This window comes from Carettochelys insculpta, chromosome 2 (assembly GCF_033958435.1).
Source record: "Carettochelys insculpta isolate YL-2023 chromosome 2, ASM3395843v1, whole genome shotgun sequence".
Lineage (NCBI taxonomy): Eukaryota > Metazoa > Chordata > Testudines > Carettochelyidae > Carettochelys > Carettochelys insculpta.
This window is the reverse complement of record NC_134138.1, coordinates 166442657-166455904: the sequence shown is the minus strand read 5'-3', so window position 1 is coordinate 166455904 and position 13248 is coordinate 166442657. Positions and strand designations below refer to the sequence as shown.

At 43.2% G+C, this 13248-nt stretch overlaps 1 protein-coding gene across 3 annotated transcripts in view; it reads right to left on the bottom strand.

Annotated features, from left to right (window-relative positions):
* Window positions 1-13248, bottom strand: part of TMEM245 (transmembrane protein 245) — a 140776-nt gene that overhangs the window by 16605 nt on the left and 110923 nt on the right. The window contains exons 15-16 of one of the 3 annotated variants that reach the window (XR_012644536.1): window positions 1484-1617; window positions 645-738 (exon numbers count right to left, since the gene is read on the bottom strand). The exons of the other annotated variants lie outside the window; for them this stretch is intronic. The gene's annotated coding sequence lies outside the window, so the exon portion shown is untranslated. The remainder of the gene's footprint in view (window positions 1-644; window positions 739-1483; window positions 1618-13248) is intronic. 3 annotated transcript variants of the gene reach the window in all.

The window sequence follows — 13248 nt, the reverse complement described above, 5'->3', positions numbered from 1 at the left end:
CACTAAGATAATACAAACAAATATTAAGGCAGCATGTAAACCGTGTTTTACTTTTGTGACTATTACCTTTTATAAGGAATAAAAAAATGTTAATGATTGGGGGGGGGAAAAAAGTTGCATTCAACCCACAGTAGATTGTTGGTTTTGCCAAAAGTTTCATAAATGTTACAAACAGTGAAACCCAAAATAATTTTCCTCATTTTTTTCCTAAACTGAGCAGAAAATTCAGTTACTCATAGTATCACAGAAGTGGAAGGAATCTCCAAACATCTTCAAGTTCAGTCCCCTACACTAATATCAGGACAAAGCACCATCTAACCCATCCCTGACCATTTGCTTATCCCCATCTTACAAATATTCAATGATGGAGATTTCACAACATGCCTAGGTAATTTATTCTAGTGTTTAACCACCTTGACCATTAAGAAGTTCTCCCTCATTTCCAACCTATGCCTCCCTTGCTGCTGATTGTTTCCTGTCCTATCTTAAGAAGCTATGTAGAATACTTTTTCTTCCATCTTCTTGTAACAACCTTTTACGTTCCTGATAACTATCATCACGTTCCCTCTCAGTCTTCTTTTCTAGACTATGCAAACCCTATTTTCTCCATCTGTCCTCATAGGTCATGTTTTCTAGACATTTACTCATGTTTGTGGCTCTTCTCTGGACCTTCTCCAGTTTCTCCAACTCTTTTCTGAAACATGGCACCCAGAACTGGATACAGTATTCCATTTGAACCTGAATCAGCATGGAGTAGAGAAAAAGAATTACATCTTGTGTTCTACTTACAACACTCCTGTTAATATATCCCTTTTTACATCAGTGTTACACTACTGACCCATATTTAGCTTGTGGTCCTCTATGATCCCTAGATCCTTTTCTGAAATACTCCTAATTAGTCATTTCCCATTTTGTATGTGTGCAGCTGATTATTCCTTCCTAAATGAAATACTTTATATTTGTGTTTATTGAATTTCATCCTGCTCATGTCAGATCATTTCTCCAGTTTGTTCAGGTCTTTTCTCAAATTATAATCCTATCCTCCAAAGCACTTGCAACTCTTTCCATCTCGGTATCATCTGCAAATTTTTCACACAGCTCTACTTATTAGCATTAACTTTTTTTCTTTGCCAATCATCTAGAGGTTGGAGATGAAACATTGGGTTTTTAAGCCCCAGCAGAGAGAATCTCAACTTCCTCCTGCTATCCTTTTCCAGCTGCCACCTTACTCCAACATTTTAGGAGGTGTATAACAGACAGACATTCTTGTAGGAATTTATGTTCCTCTATTAATTTCAAATGCATCTATTTTAGATTGTGGGTATACAGATAACTTTAGAATTACAACCGATGTCCCAATTACGAAATCCTCATAAAGCCACTTAAACTACCACATCTACCACAAACCATTCAGCTATTTTCCCAGAAAAGACAAAGCAGAGAGGTATGGGGAGAGAGTAAAAAAATGGTTCTTCAGAACAACCTGAAAGCCAACACATTCAGATCAATAGAGGTGGTGCAGTGGGGAGGTTTCACAATGATGTTGATGCTTCACTGAAAACATTTTGACCACTTTCACTGATTTCAATTGCCATGGTACCACAGAGAAAGTATAGTCTGAAAAAAAATAATTTAGGTCCCAGTTAATCCAAAACATATTGTATATTTTATAGTTATGCAAGAAACAGCTCAAATCTTTAAAAGAAAAGGAATCAATTACAAGAAGTAAACAAAATACCAGAAATTGTATAAAACTTCAGAATACTACCATATTTCAACTATGAGACGAAACAACCAAGTATTTCTGCACTCTCCTTTCCTACTACAATGGACTTAGTGTGACATTTTTCCTATACGAGAAAAAATACATTCTTTAAACTTGTAATGAGAGTTTTGCAGACTAGTCTTTTTTAATTACTTACACTAGCAAATTAAATCCTATCTAAAGTATTAGAAAAAAAATATAAATTCTGCTCTGATTAACTGAGACTCTTGCTCTTTTTATTTAATAGCTTCTCAAAAAAGCCTGGCAGGTGTCAGTTTAAATGCTGTATATACTTTTGTCTGTAGCTGGTTTCCATGCTTAAAATCTTTAGAGCTGTGACTTTCAGTAAACAACAGAGCTTTTGCTGAGAAAAGAATTCACAGATCCTCAGAAAGGATGTGCTAAGTTTGCAACACCAAGCCTAGAAGAAAATCATAAATTTCAACTACGCCAACTGAGAGCTCTCCTCCTGGTAACCAAAAATGTATCCATTCCCTTCTTCTAATCCCTAAACTGGGATAGGCAACCTTGGGCACATGGCCCATCACGGTAATCCACTGACAGGCCACTACAAAGTTTGTTTATATTCAGAGTCCACAGGCATGCTCTCCTGCAGCTCCTACTGGCCCTTGTTCACTGTTCTCAGCCAGTGGGAAAGCACTGCAGGCTGCAGGGACTTTCTGAGTTACAGTATAGCTTACTATAAAACTTTTAAACCTCAGGTTTATACTGTCCTTTGAAGTTGAATATGAACACAAAATAAAGTTGAGGTTAATATGTCTAGCCAAAAATCACTGAAAAGTATTCCCGCTGTGTCTCTCTGCTTACTATCTCTTAGAAGACGCTTGTATACTTGACAAAATTAGCAAGATACATGGTCTCCAAAGACATTTTTGAGAGTAGGTGGATATTAGCTTTCATTTTATGATCTCTGGTTTGAGGCAGGTGTCTGAGGTAACACTTCTCTTGAAATTTAACTTTTCCATCTACAACTACTGGAAAGGTATTTGAGTACTCAGTCACCAAAAATTTTCCCCTCACCTCTGAAAGAAGAGAGGACTGACCTACTAGGATTAATGCAATACTAAACAAAAACAACTCCATATGCCAAATTTCTAAATATAACCATGTGAATTAGAAAACCATTGCAAATCTGCCTTCTGCACACAGGAAAGCACTTGAAATAGAGGATCAAACGCAGTTTAGGAACACAGTGAAATGTGTAAGAACGGCATCCACTTACGCCAAGCAGCCAGTTTAAAATAGTCATTTCAGACATATCTTTCATAATCAGCAATACCTAATGTACTTCCTTAGTACAGTAGACCCCGCCCTCAAGATACATGAACTTGAGTTGTGCATATCTCAGGTTAATGCCCCTCAGAGGAGCAGGGAAAGTGACCAACGGTGCTGTTTGGTCAGTTTCCTGGCTGCTGTCAGGGTGGTAGCTGGCTCGGCTGCTGACACTGACAGGTTTACCTGTTCCCGCCAGTGGCGGCAGCTGAGATGCTGCTCCTGACAGGAAAGGAGCGGAGAAACCACTCATAAGGGGCAGCAGCCTGACTCTCGCCTTTACTGTCAGAAGAGGTGAGAGAGTCAGGCTGCCACCCTTGACAGGAGCAGTTTCCCAGCTCCCGTCAGAGGGATCAGCTTGACTCTTGGCGGCTGCTGCTGCTGACAGGAGCAGGTAAACGGACCAGCACTCATGTGCTGGTCAGTTTCCTGGCTCCAGCAAGTGGACGAGAGCGGGGTATCAGTGTCCCGGCTCTGCATGTAGAGGGGAGCCAGGAACCAGGTTGAACTCCCATCGCTGGAACCAGGAAACTGTCCAGGGCTGTTGCCCTGCTCAGTTTCCCTGCTCCTGTCAGTGATGCCAGCTACGAGCCTGACTCTCGGCTGCCAGCCCTGACAGGAGCAGCAGCCACCCTGAAAGGAGTGGAGAAACCTGTCGGGGCAGCAGCCAAAAGTCAGACTGCCATCGCTGAGAGCATGGAAACCTCTCCTGTGAGGGTGACAGCCTGACTCTCAGCCACTGCCCCCACAGGAGTGCGGAAACTGACTAGCACATCAGCACTGGTCAGTTTCCTGGCTCCTGTGAGCTGCCTGCAGCCCAGAGCCAAGGTCTTGGCTGCCCACCACTCACAGGAGACAGGAAACCGACAAGTGCTGCTGTGCTAGTCAGTTTCCTGGCTCCCCCCCCGAGCTGCGAGAATTTTGACTTATGCAGGCTTACACAAGAATGCTGCATAATGTGTACTACAGTTTTAACGCACACGTAACATGCACAGAGCACTAAGTACTAAACTCAGTGGGATCATAAAAATTATCACTACAGATCTTTAGAGCTGCATATTTACTATTGACAAGTTATTTTTTGTTAATTACTTATTGACAATGCAGTAGGAAGTGCTTTGCAGTAAGTTTAATAGTGTTTACACTGATAAGTCAGTTATTCATTATGCATAGGCCACTAAAACAACAAAAAATAGGAAACTGACTGGAAAGGCTTAAGTTTGTTACACTCCAAACTTCTCAAAATTTGGATCCAATTTCTGCTGTAATAACCATGAAGCAGATCTCTCAATGTGAGCCTACGTAGCCATTTTAGAACCTGATCTCAACATTGTGCATTAGCTCCTCCTCCTTTGTGACAAAAGGCCTTCAGAGTGGTTGTATGGCATGGAGTGGTTTGATGAAAAAATAATGAAGTTCTATATGATCATAAAACAGGCTGAGCTTTCTCAGCTAATTTGGAAATCCAACATTTTCACTGACACGGGAAGGATTAATTTGAGCTTTTGAACCTATTCAGATGTATAGTCCAATAGGGAGCTGTGAATGTTCCTCGGTCTTCACATGTTTCAAAGAAGTTAGCCAAATGCAAAAATTATCATTTCTAAAGATCAGGTACATGAAATATCGCTTACAGGAGCAGTGGTCTACAATTGACATTCAGGATCAAAACACTTATGGCATGCCTTGGTATGCTTGGTTTTATTTAACTGCAAAAAACAAAAAAAGAGCAGCAAGAGCGCTCACCTTCTGTTATTTAAGGTTAAAATTTGAAGAAGATAATGTTGGACCCTCATCCACTAAGTTACATAGCAGCACTGGCCAGAAATATATTTTTACTATTTCTATCTATCCTAGCATACAAATGGTGATCCTTGATTTCTTCTAGTTAGTACTGGGTTAGAATTAATGGCGCAAACCTAGACGTTCCTATTACATTTCTTAGGTTGTGTCTACACTACCTCCCTCCTTCGAAGGCAGGATGGTAAGTAGAATGTTGGGAGTTTATTAATCAAGTGCTGCGTTGCATACGCAGCGTTTCATTAAGCAAATTCCCCACCCACGGCAACTTCAAAGTTTTAAACTCCGAAGTACCGGCTCGTGTCTAGCCGTGGCTCACCCGCTGGTACTTCAAAGTGCATTTGAAATTAATAGAGATACATAAATTCCTACAAGAACGTCTGATGTTATACAAAATTTTGAGGAGGAAAGGGACTTCGAAGTTGACCCAGAACTTTGAAGTACCAGCAGGTGAGCCGCGGCTAGACATGAGCCGGTACGTTGAAGTTTAAAACTTCAAAGTTGCCATGGGGAGGGGTATGAATTTGCTTATGCATATGCAGCGTAGCACTTCGTTAATTAACTCCCAACATCCTACTTGCCATCCTCCCTTTGAAGGAGGGAGGTAATGTAGACAAGCCTTTACTGAAATTTAAGGTGATCATTTTCTCTAACTAAGCCTGAAATAAGTTGGCTCCTGATTACTTTACATTTCCTTTTCTGCATGAGAAACCTCTGAGATGACAAAAAGCAAACAGCCCTTATTCTGATCAAGAAAAGACAGAAGAATGATGTTCATGACAGTGGATTTCAGGACTGTGGAATCTACTTTGTGCTTCAGTTCAAAGTATTTTTATTTACTTCCAGAACTCTCAGCAAGGCCTATTTGCTTTCTCCAGTTTTTTCTGAGCACAGGGGAAAGAAGAAGAAGAACAGAACATATGTTCCTGAGGAGGGATAATATATCCAAGAACTACATCTGCTGAGGTGAACAAGAGTGTTCAGGTCCTACTCTGACAGAATTTTACATTTAACATTGCAGAGATTGTAGAGGGGGAAACAAACAAGAAATTCTTCTTCCTAAATGCAAGATCAATGTGTCTTCAATTCCTTAGCTAACAACACTGAACAATGTGCATTCCAAAAAAGTCTGCATATGGATTAATCCACTTAGGATACATGCACGCATAAACAAATAAAATCAAAACCACTACTGAATCTTTTGAAGGCTTGCTTATACTAGCAGCTTAAGGTTGCTTCTACTCCTCCAGAAGGAGAGAAGAGAGCAGACGGACTTCATCTTATTCTCCGTGCACCATTCCTGAGATTTACCGCATCTTGACACAGTCAAACTAAGATCCTCCCTGTCTACTGAAGTACGACCCCGCCATAATATTATTTGATTTTCTTTTAAATTTTTTTTTTTTGTTAAAAAACAGTAATACAAATCCTGTGCAGTAAGATGGTTAGGATTGTGACCTCTCAGGCACATGCAGAGAGAAAATGAGGGATTGCTATCAAGTAGATTATTTCATTTTGTATCCAAGGAACATGCAAGTGCATGTGCCTGATAGTTTACGGTATTTTGACTGGTGGCAATTTGTAAGACAGTTCTAGTTATGCCTAACATGTGGCCCTGCAAAGGCAATATAAAAAGCAAAATGTTAAAGTTTCATAATTAAATCTCTCAATATGTCTGGAAACACCACTGTTAAAGCTGTACATTCAACCTTAAAACTGCCTCCTCATACGTATCTATGGCAATACAATCTAATTACAGAACCATATACGATTTCTCAAATACACTATATATCAGCGTTTCCTAACCTTAAAACATTCGCTTTCCCCTTCTGGGACATCGGTCTTATCGGTGTGCCCCCTCCGAGTGCTGCCAAAGTGCTTGTCTCCTGACTTTTAGTAACTTATTTTCTGCCACGTGACCCTTGAAATTGTCTCACATACTACCAGTATTACACCTACTACACTTTGAGAAACACTGCACTATATAATTATTCTACAATCTTAGATATGCATGTGTAGGATGCTGTAATTTATTTTTACACCACAATCACTGTTGTAGTCCATTATCTCCTTATTTCCACACAAGTTCTCTCACAAGATTCACATATAAATAATTCTGTTGGCACTCAGCTCAGATTTTTCTTCAACTGCCCTACACATCCTGCCTTAGAAACAGTTTAGGGAACATTACTACTAATTCAACATCAGGCTCCTTGTGCTGGCAACACTGGTATGGATTTTGGCATACGCCGAATAGTATGCAGAGCCAGATATATGTGATTTATTTAATATTGTATATATATATACACACACACACACACACACACGTGTATAACTTTACATAACATATAATTAAGCATCTCTATATCACATTGTATGTATATATATACTTATATTGAAATTCCATTAATAAATACATCCTTTATCTTGTGTGTAGTTACAGAATATTCCTAATACAATTTCTAATCCGTTAATTGTAGGTAAATATGTTTATATACACTTATAAAACACATACACCATACAGATATTTATGTAGTTATGTTTATTTATATATAGCCAGAGAAGAACTGGGATGAGAATGGGTATTTATGTATTTTCAAACGGTTCTTTCAGGAAACCTGTTGTCTACTTGAGGAAAGAAGTTTTACCTTTTTAAAATTACTGACACCCATACAATGCTAGTCATCTGGTGTAGAGATAATTAAAAGGTCAGGCACAGGGGGCAGATAGTAACCTCAAAACAGAACGCACAATCTTCGGTCAGTTACAATATTGTGTTTGTTAGGAAAAAAAATAAGGAATCCCTCACATGACTGACTAACAATAGTTAAATATATCTCATTTCCCTAGTCTAGAGAGAGCATAAAAGAGGATAGCATATTCTCCTCAGAGTATGTAGACAAATGATTTTGTGCACTCACAGCAGTATATTTCCAAGAACCTTATACATTTTGCATACTTGACCAAAATGCTACACAGGAGTGCTGCAGAAGACTAGAAATTCTCTAGTATCTCAGGATAAGTTTAAAAAAATACATATTAGGAAGTATTACACAGTAACATGATTGAATAAATTGAACTATTTCTTTGATTATTTAATTTTATCTTACAATTAAATTTATATTCATAAACATGAAATTTTCAGCAACAACTGTCTCTTATCTAATGTTTTTCACCAATAGATCTTAAAGCACTTTACAAAGATCTATGTCATTACCCCATATTACAGATGGAGAAACTGAGACACAGAGCAATGTAGTGACTCACCTAAGATCAAACAGCTAGCCAGTGGCAGAGCGGGGAATAGAAAACAGGTTTCTTTAGTCTCACTGTCATGGCTAGGCTACACTAAGGGCGCATCTACATTAGGAACTAACTTGGAAGTTAACTTCAAAGTTAGGCACTACTTTGAGGTAGCCAGCAGAGAGTCTACACATGCTTGCCCTTACTTCAAAGTTAACTTTCAAGTAGGGAGGCTAACTTCGAAGTCCTAGTGCCCTACTTTGAAGTTTGACTTTGAAGTAGGGTGTGTGTAGACTCTCAACTTCAAAGCTGCTTACTTCAAGGTAAGCAACTTCGAAGTTACTTTTGTAGTGTAGACGCAGCCCAAGAGAAGGGTATTAACCCAGCCTGGAAAAATGGAGATTTGAAATAAATGAATTGAAGGACAGTTTACTATTTTGGAAAACAGGAAACTGAGAGGCTATTTTAAGTTGTGAAATAAAGTAAGCTGGTTATTTTTTATTAAAATCACCAGCAGTAATTAACATTCTGACATTTCAATTATCGTGAGTTTTCAAAATAGTGCTCTATTGTGATCCTCAGAGCTCCTGTGTGCCTCACTCTGCTCACACCCTGAAACATCACTGAATTAATCTGGAATCCAATCTGAAAGGTTTTCATCTCTAAGGCCAAAGCATAAGTTCTGGTACACAAACCTGGCTCAACAGATGATTCTGTTGTGATATCAGGAATACAAATGTTGGAAATACCATTTTTTTACCCCTTTCCCACACTATTTCATATACTATACCCACTGAAAGCAAAAGAACACAGATGTTGACACAGATGCACTCTGCATCAAAACACTGCCTTTTCACTTTTCAGCAACTTTGATTCATCCTTTCTTCGTCAAGAGGATGTTTTCTTAAAAATCTGAAGATTGCTTTTCCACTTGTATTTTTGGAAAAACTGATCATTCAGAAGAATTTCCTATAATCAATCAAGAATCTGAAATGCAGTAAAATTGGATGATCAGGATATTGGTAACAACTTTCAAATGGAAAACAAACACCAGCCATCTTCCAACTGTTATAAAATTTGAGCTTTGGCTAACAATTATGTTTGAAGAAGCTTGTCAAAACACGGAACTGATTTTACATTTTTTATACCACTGTTCAGCCCCCACCAAAGCCACAGCCATACCCGTGTGCATGCACTCATGTGAAAATATCGCACACACTAAATTGCACTGAGGCCGTGACAACATGCAACTTAGTAATGTGCAATATCTCCACCAGAGCAAGCAGAATGGGAGCTTCAGGGAAGAAGGGTATGGTGCATTCAGGAAGAAAACGACATGCTGCTAAGGGAAAGGAAAATGGTTCAGGCAAAGGTGTGCATGCTGCTACTATAGAGATCTATGAACTTGAGAACTACCACCTCATCCAACCAAAAATGAGGAGACCACCTATCTACTTTTAGACATACACATATCAAAGTGGTAACAGCCAAAGACACAGTGAAGTAGCTGGGTTATTGTGAACTAACTTCATACGAAGGACTTTAAAACCTGAATCAAAACAGACACCCTCTGCCCTGGAAAAAGAAAGGTTACTCACCGTAGTAACGGTGGTTCTTCGAGATGTGTCCCCGTGGGTGCTCCACATTAGGTGTCAGGCTCGCCCGGCGCCGCAGATCGGATCTTCCAAGCAGTTTCTGCCGGACCGCGCATGCGCCGGTGTGCGCCGCTCCCCCGCGCGCTCCCGGCCATGTGCGCAATCCGGTCCCCGCCAGTTCCTTGACCAACCGCCTCGGATGCTCCTGCAAAACACTAAACAGAGATCCGGAGCGGGGAGGATGGGCGGGTAGCGGAGCACCCACGGGGACACATCTCGAAGAACCACCGTTACTACGGTGAGTAACCTTTCTTTCTTCTTCGAGTGTCCCCGTAGGTGCTCCACATTAGGTGACTACCCAGCAGTAACCCAAGATAGGAGGTGGGTAATCGGATTATGTGCAGCTTGTCCCCGAGAGGACCGCTGCCGAGAGACGGGTATCCTCTTGGAATACCCTGTGAAGGGCATAATGTTTGGCGAAGGTGTCACAGGATGACCAGGTCGCCACTCTGCAAATGTCTTTTAGCGCAACGCCCTTGAAAAAAAGGCTATTGATGCTGCCACCGCCCTAGTGGAATGAGCCCTGGGCGTGGCCAGTAAAGGAGTCTTTTTGAGTTTGTAGCACATTTTTATGCAAGATACGATGTGCTTAGAGATTCTCTGCAAAGAGAGACATTCTCCTTTTGATTTGGGAGCGATAGAGACTAGGAGCCTATCCGTTCTCCGGAAGGACTTGGTCCTGTCCATATAGAAGGCTAGCGCCTGCTCACGTCCAGGAGGTGTAGGCGCGCCTCTTTGTTAGAGTTATGAGGCTTTGGATAAACAAGGGTAAACAATAGGTTCGTTAGTATGAAACTCAGAAAAAAACTTTAGGAACAAAGGCTGGATGCAGCCGTATGGTTACCGCCTCCTTGGAAAAACAGCGCAGGGCGGCGTTGCCATAACTGCCTCAAGCTCGCTCACCCTGCGAGCTGACGTGATTGCGAGAAGAAAGGTCGTCTTCATCATAAGGAGGCGGAGGGAAACCGTGGCCAAAGGCTCAAACGGTGGTCCCCTTTCGCATTAAGCACCAGGTCCGAGTTCCACAGAGGTGGAAGCGGTTTCTGAGGGGGGTATAGGCTTACCAGTCCTTTGAAGAACCTGGTAACCATGGGATGGGCGAACACCGTGTGCCCTTCCTCTTCATGTCTGAACACCAAAATGGCGGCCAGGTGGACCTGAAACGAGGATAGCGAGAGTCCTCCTCTCTTGAGGTCCAGTAAATACTCTAATATCACAGCCATAGGCACCGAAAGGGGGCTAGCTGTTTGGTAGAACACCATGCCGTAAAGCGAGTCCATTTCTGCTTGAAGGTCTTCCTGGTGGAAGTCCTCCTGCTACTTTCTAGGACTTGCTGCACTTCCTCCGTACATGTGCTCTCTAGGGAGCTGAGCCATGGATTAACCACGTTTGTAGTCACAGGCTTTGGGGGTGCGGATGCACTATGGACCCCTGGGCTTGCGTGAGCAGATCCCGCGCCACCGGAGGGGACATCGGTGGCCGGTCCGACATGCGCAGGAATAGGGGGAACCATTGCTGTCGATCCCACGTTGGGACTATCGGGATCATTCAGGTTCCTTCCCTCCTGGCTTTCTGCAACACTTTGTGGATGAGCACTGTGGGAGGGAAAGCGTAAAGCAGGGGGCCCCTCCATGAGATCGTGAAGGCATCCCTCAGGGACCCCCGTCCCAGTCCTGCCCTGGAGCAGAATCGTGGGCACTTCTTGTTGTGCTGAGTAGCAAACAGGGTCTATCTGGGGAAAAACCCCATGCGTGGAAAAATCGGTTGCAGCAGATCGGGACGGATCTGCCACTCGTGCGTGAGTGCGAAACGCCTGCTCAGCTGGTCTGCCTTCACATTGCGAGCGCCTGGTAAGTACGAGGCTTTCAAGGTTACATTGTTGGCGATGCAGCAGTTCCACAACCGGACTGCTTCTACACATAAGGCACGGGACCGAGCTCCTCCTTGCCGATTTATATAAAACATGGTGGAGGTATCGTCTGTACTGATCCCGACTACCTTGCCTTTCAGTTGGTCTCGAAAGTGTCTGCAGGCGTGGAACACTGCTTTGAGCTCCAGTATATTTGTGTGCAGTGACTACTCCATAGAGGACCACAGCCCTTGCGTCACCTCTTCGCCCATGTGTGCTCCCCACCCTATGAGGGGGGCATCTGTAGTAAGAAAAACCAATACGTGTGGTTGGTGGAAGGGTACCCTTGTTAGCAGGTTCTCGGGGTTTACCCACCATTGCAGGGATTTGCACACCTCCGTTGTGGGCGACGCCATCCTGTGAACTGTGTGCTGCCGGTTTGTATACGCTCGCCAGCCAATGCTGCATGCTGCGCATGTGTAACCTGGCGTTCTGTTCTACGAAACGTCGCTGCTGCCATGTGGCCCAGCGGCTGTAAGCACGTCAGAACCGGCACCATAGGGCTGAAGGTGAAGCCTTGCGCGAGGGAGCCGATGGCCCGAAAGCGAGTCTCTGGTAGATACGCCCTCGCCGTAATAGAATTTATGCGTGCCCCTACGAACTCTATGTCCTGTGTGGGGTCTGTCTTTGATTTTGTCAGATTGATAAGCAGGCCGAGCGAAGAGAACGTGCCTGCTGTGACACATATTATGCGTAGTACCTCCTCCTTCGAGGCCCCTTTGAGTAGGCAGTCATTCAGATACTGGAATATAAATACCCCCTGTCTGTGCAGGTAGGCTGACACCACTGCCAAGGTCTTGGTGAAGACTCTGGGGGCTGAGGAGAGCCCAAACGGTAGGACCTTGTAAGTCGAGGGCTGCGAACCAATCTCCATCGTCTAGTGCCGTAAGGATGGAGGCGTTTGTGATCATCCGAAAACGTTGCTTGCGCAGGTACCAGTGAGGCCTCGAAAATCTAAGATGGGCCTCCCCGTGAGGAAGTACCTCGAGTAGAACCCTCTCCCTTGCAGTTGCTCCGGCACTCTTTCCACTGCCCCTACGAGCATGAGATGGTCTACCTCCTGCTTGAGCCTCGCTACATGGGAGGTCTCCTGGAGGTGGGGCCCCGGGTGGAGGTCATGGCGGTGGGAGCAACTGGGAGGGGATGGCGTACCCCGTGGCTATGATCTCCAGCACCCATTTGTCTGTGGTGATCCTTTGCCACTGGTTATAAAATGGTCGGATGATGGCCTTGAGCACTGGTTTCGTGCCCTCTGGAAGCGAGTCCATGAGGGAGGTCAACCTAATGTGGTTGTCGAAATTATGGTTCGCTAGATGCGCTGCGTAATTTGCCATTGGCAACAGTAGCGTGGAGGAGGAGTAGACCTTTCTGCCCAACAGCTCTAGCTTTTTGGCATGTTTGTCTATTCCCCCACGTTGCGACGACTCCACCACCAAAGAATTTGGTTGTGGGTGGCTGAACAGGAACTCCATGCCCTTCGTGGGCACGAGTATTTTTTTTTTTTTTTTCCGCTCTTTTGTGGACAGGCGGAATAGTCGCAGGAGTCTGCCATATCATAGTGGCAGACTCCAAGATTGCGTCAT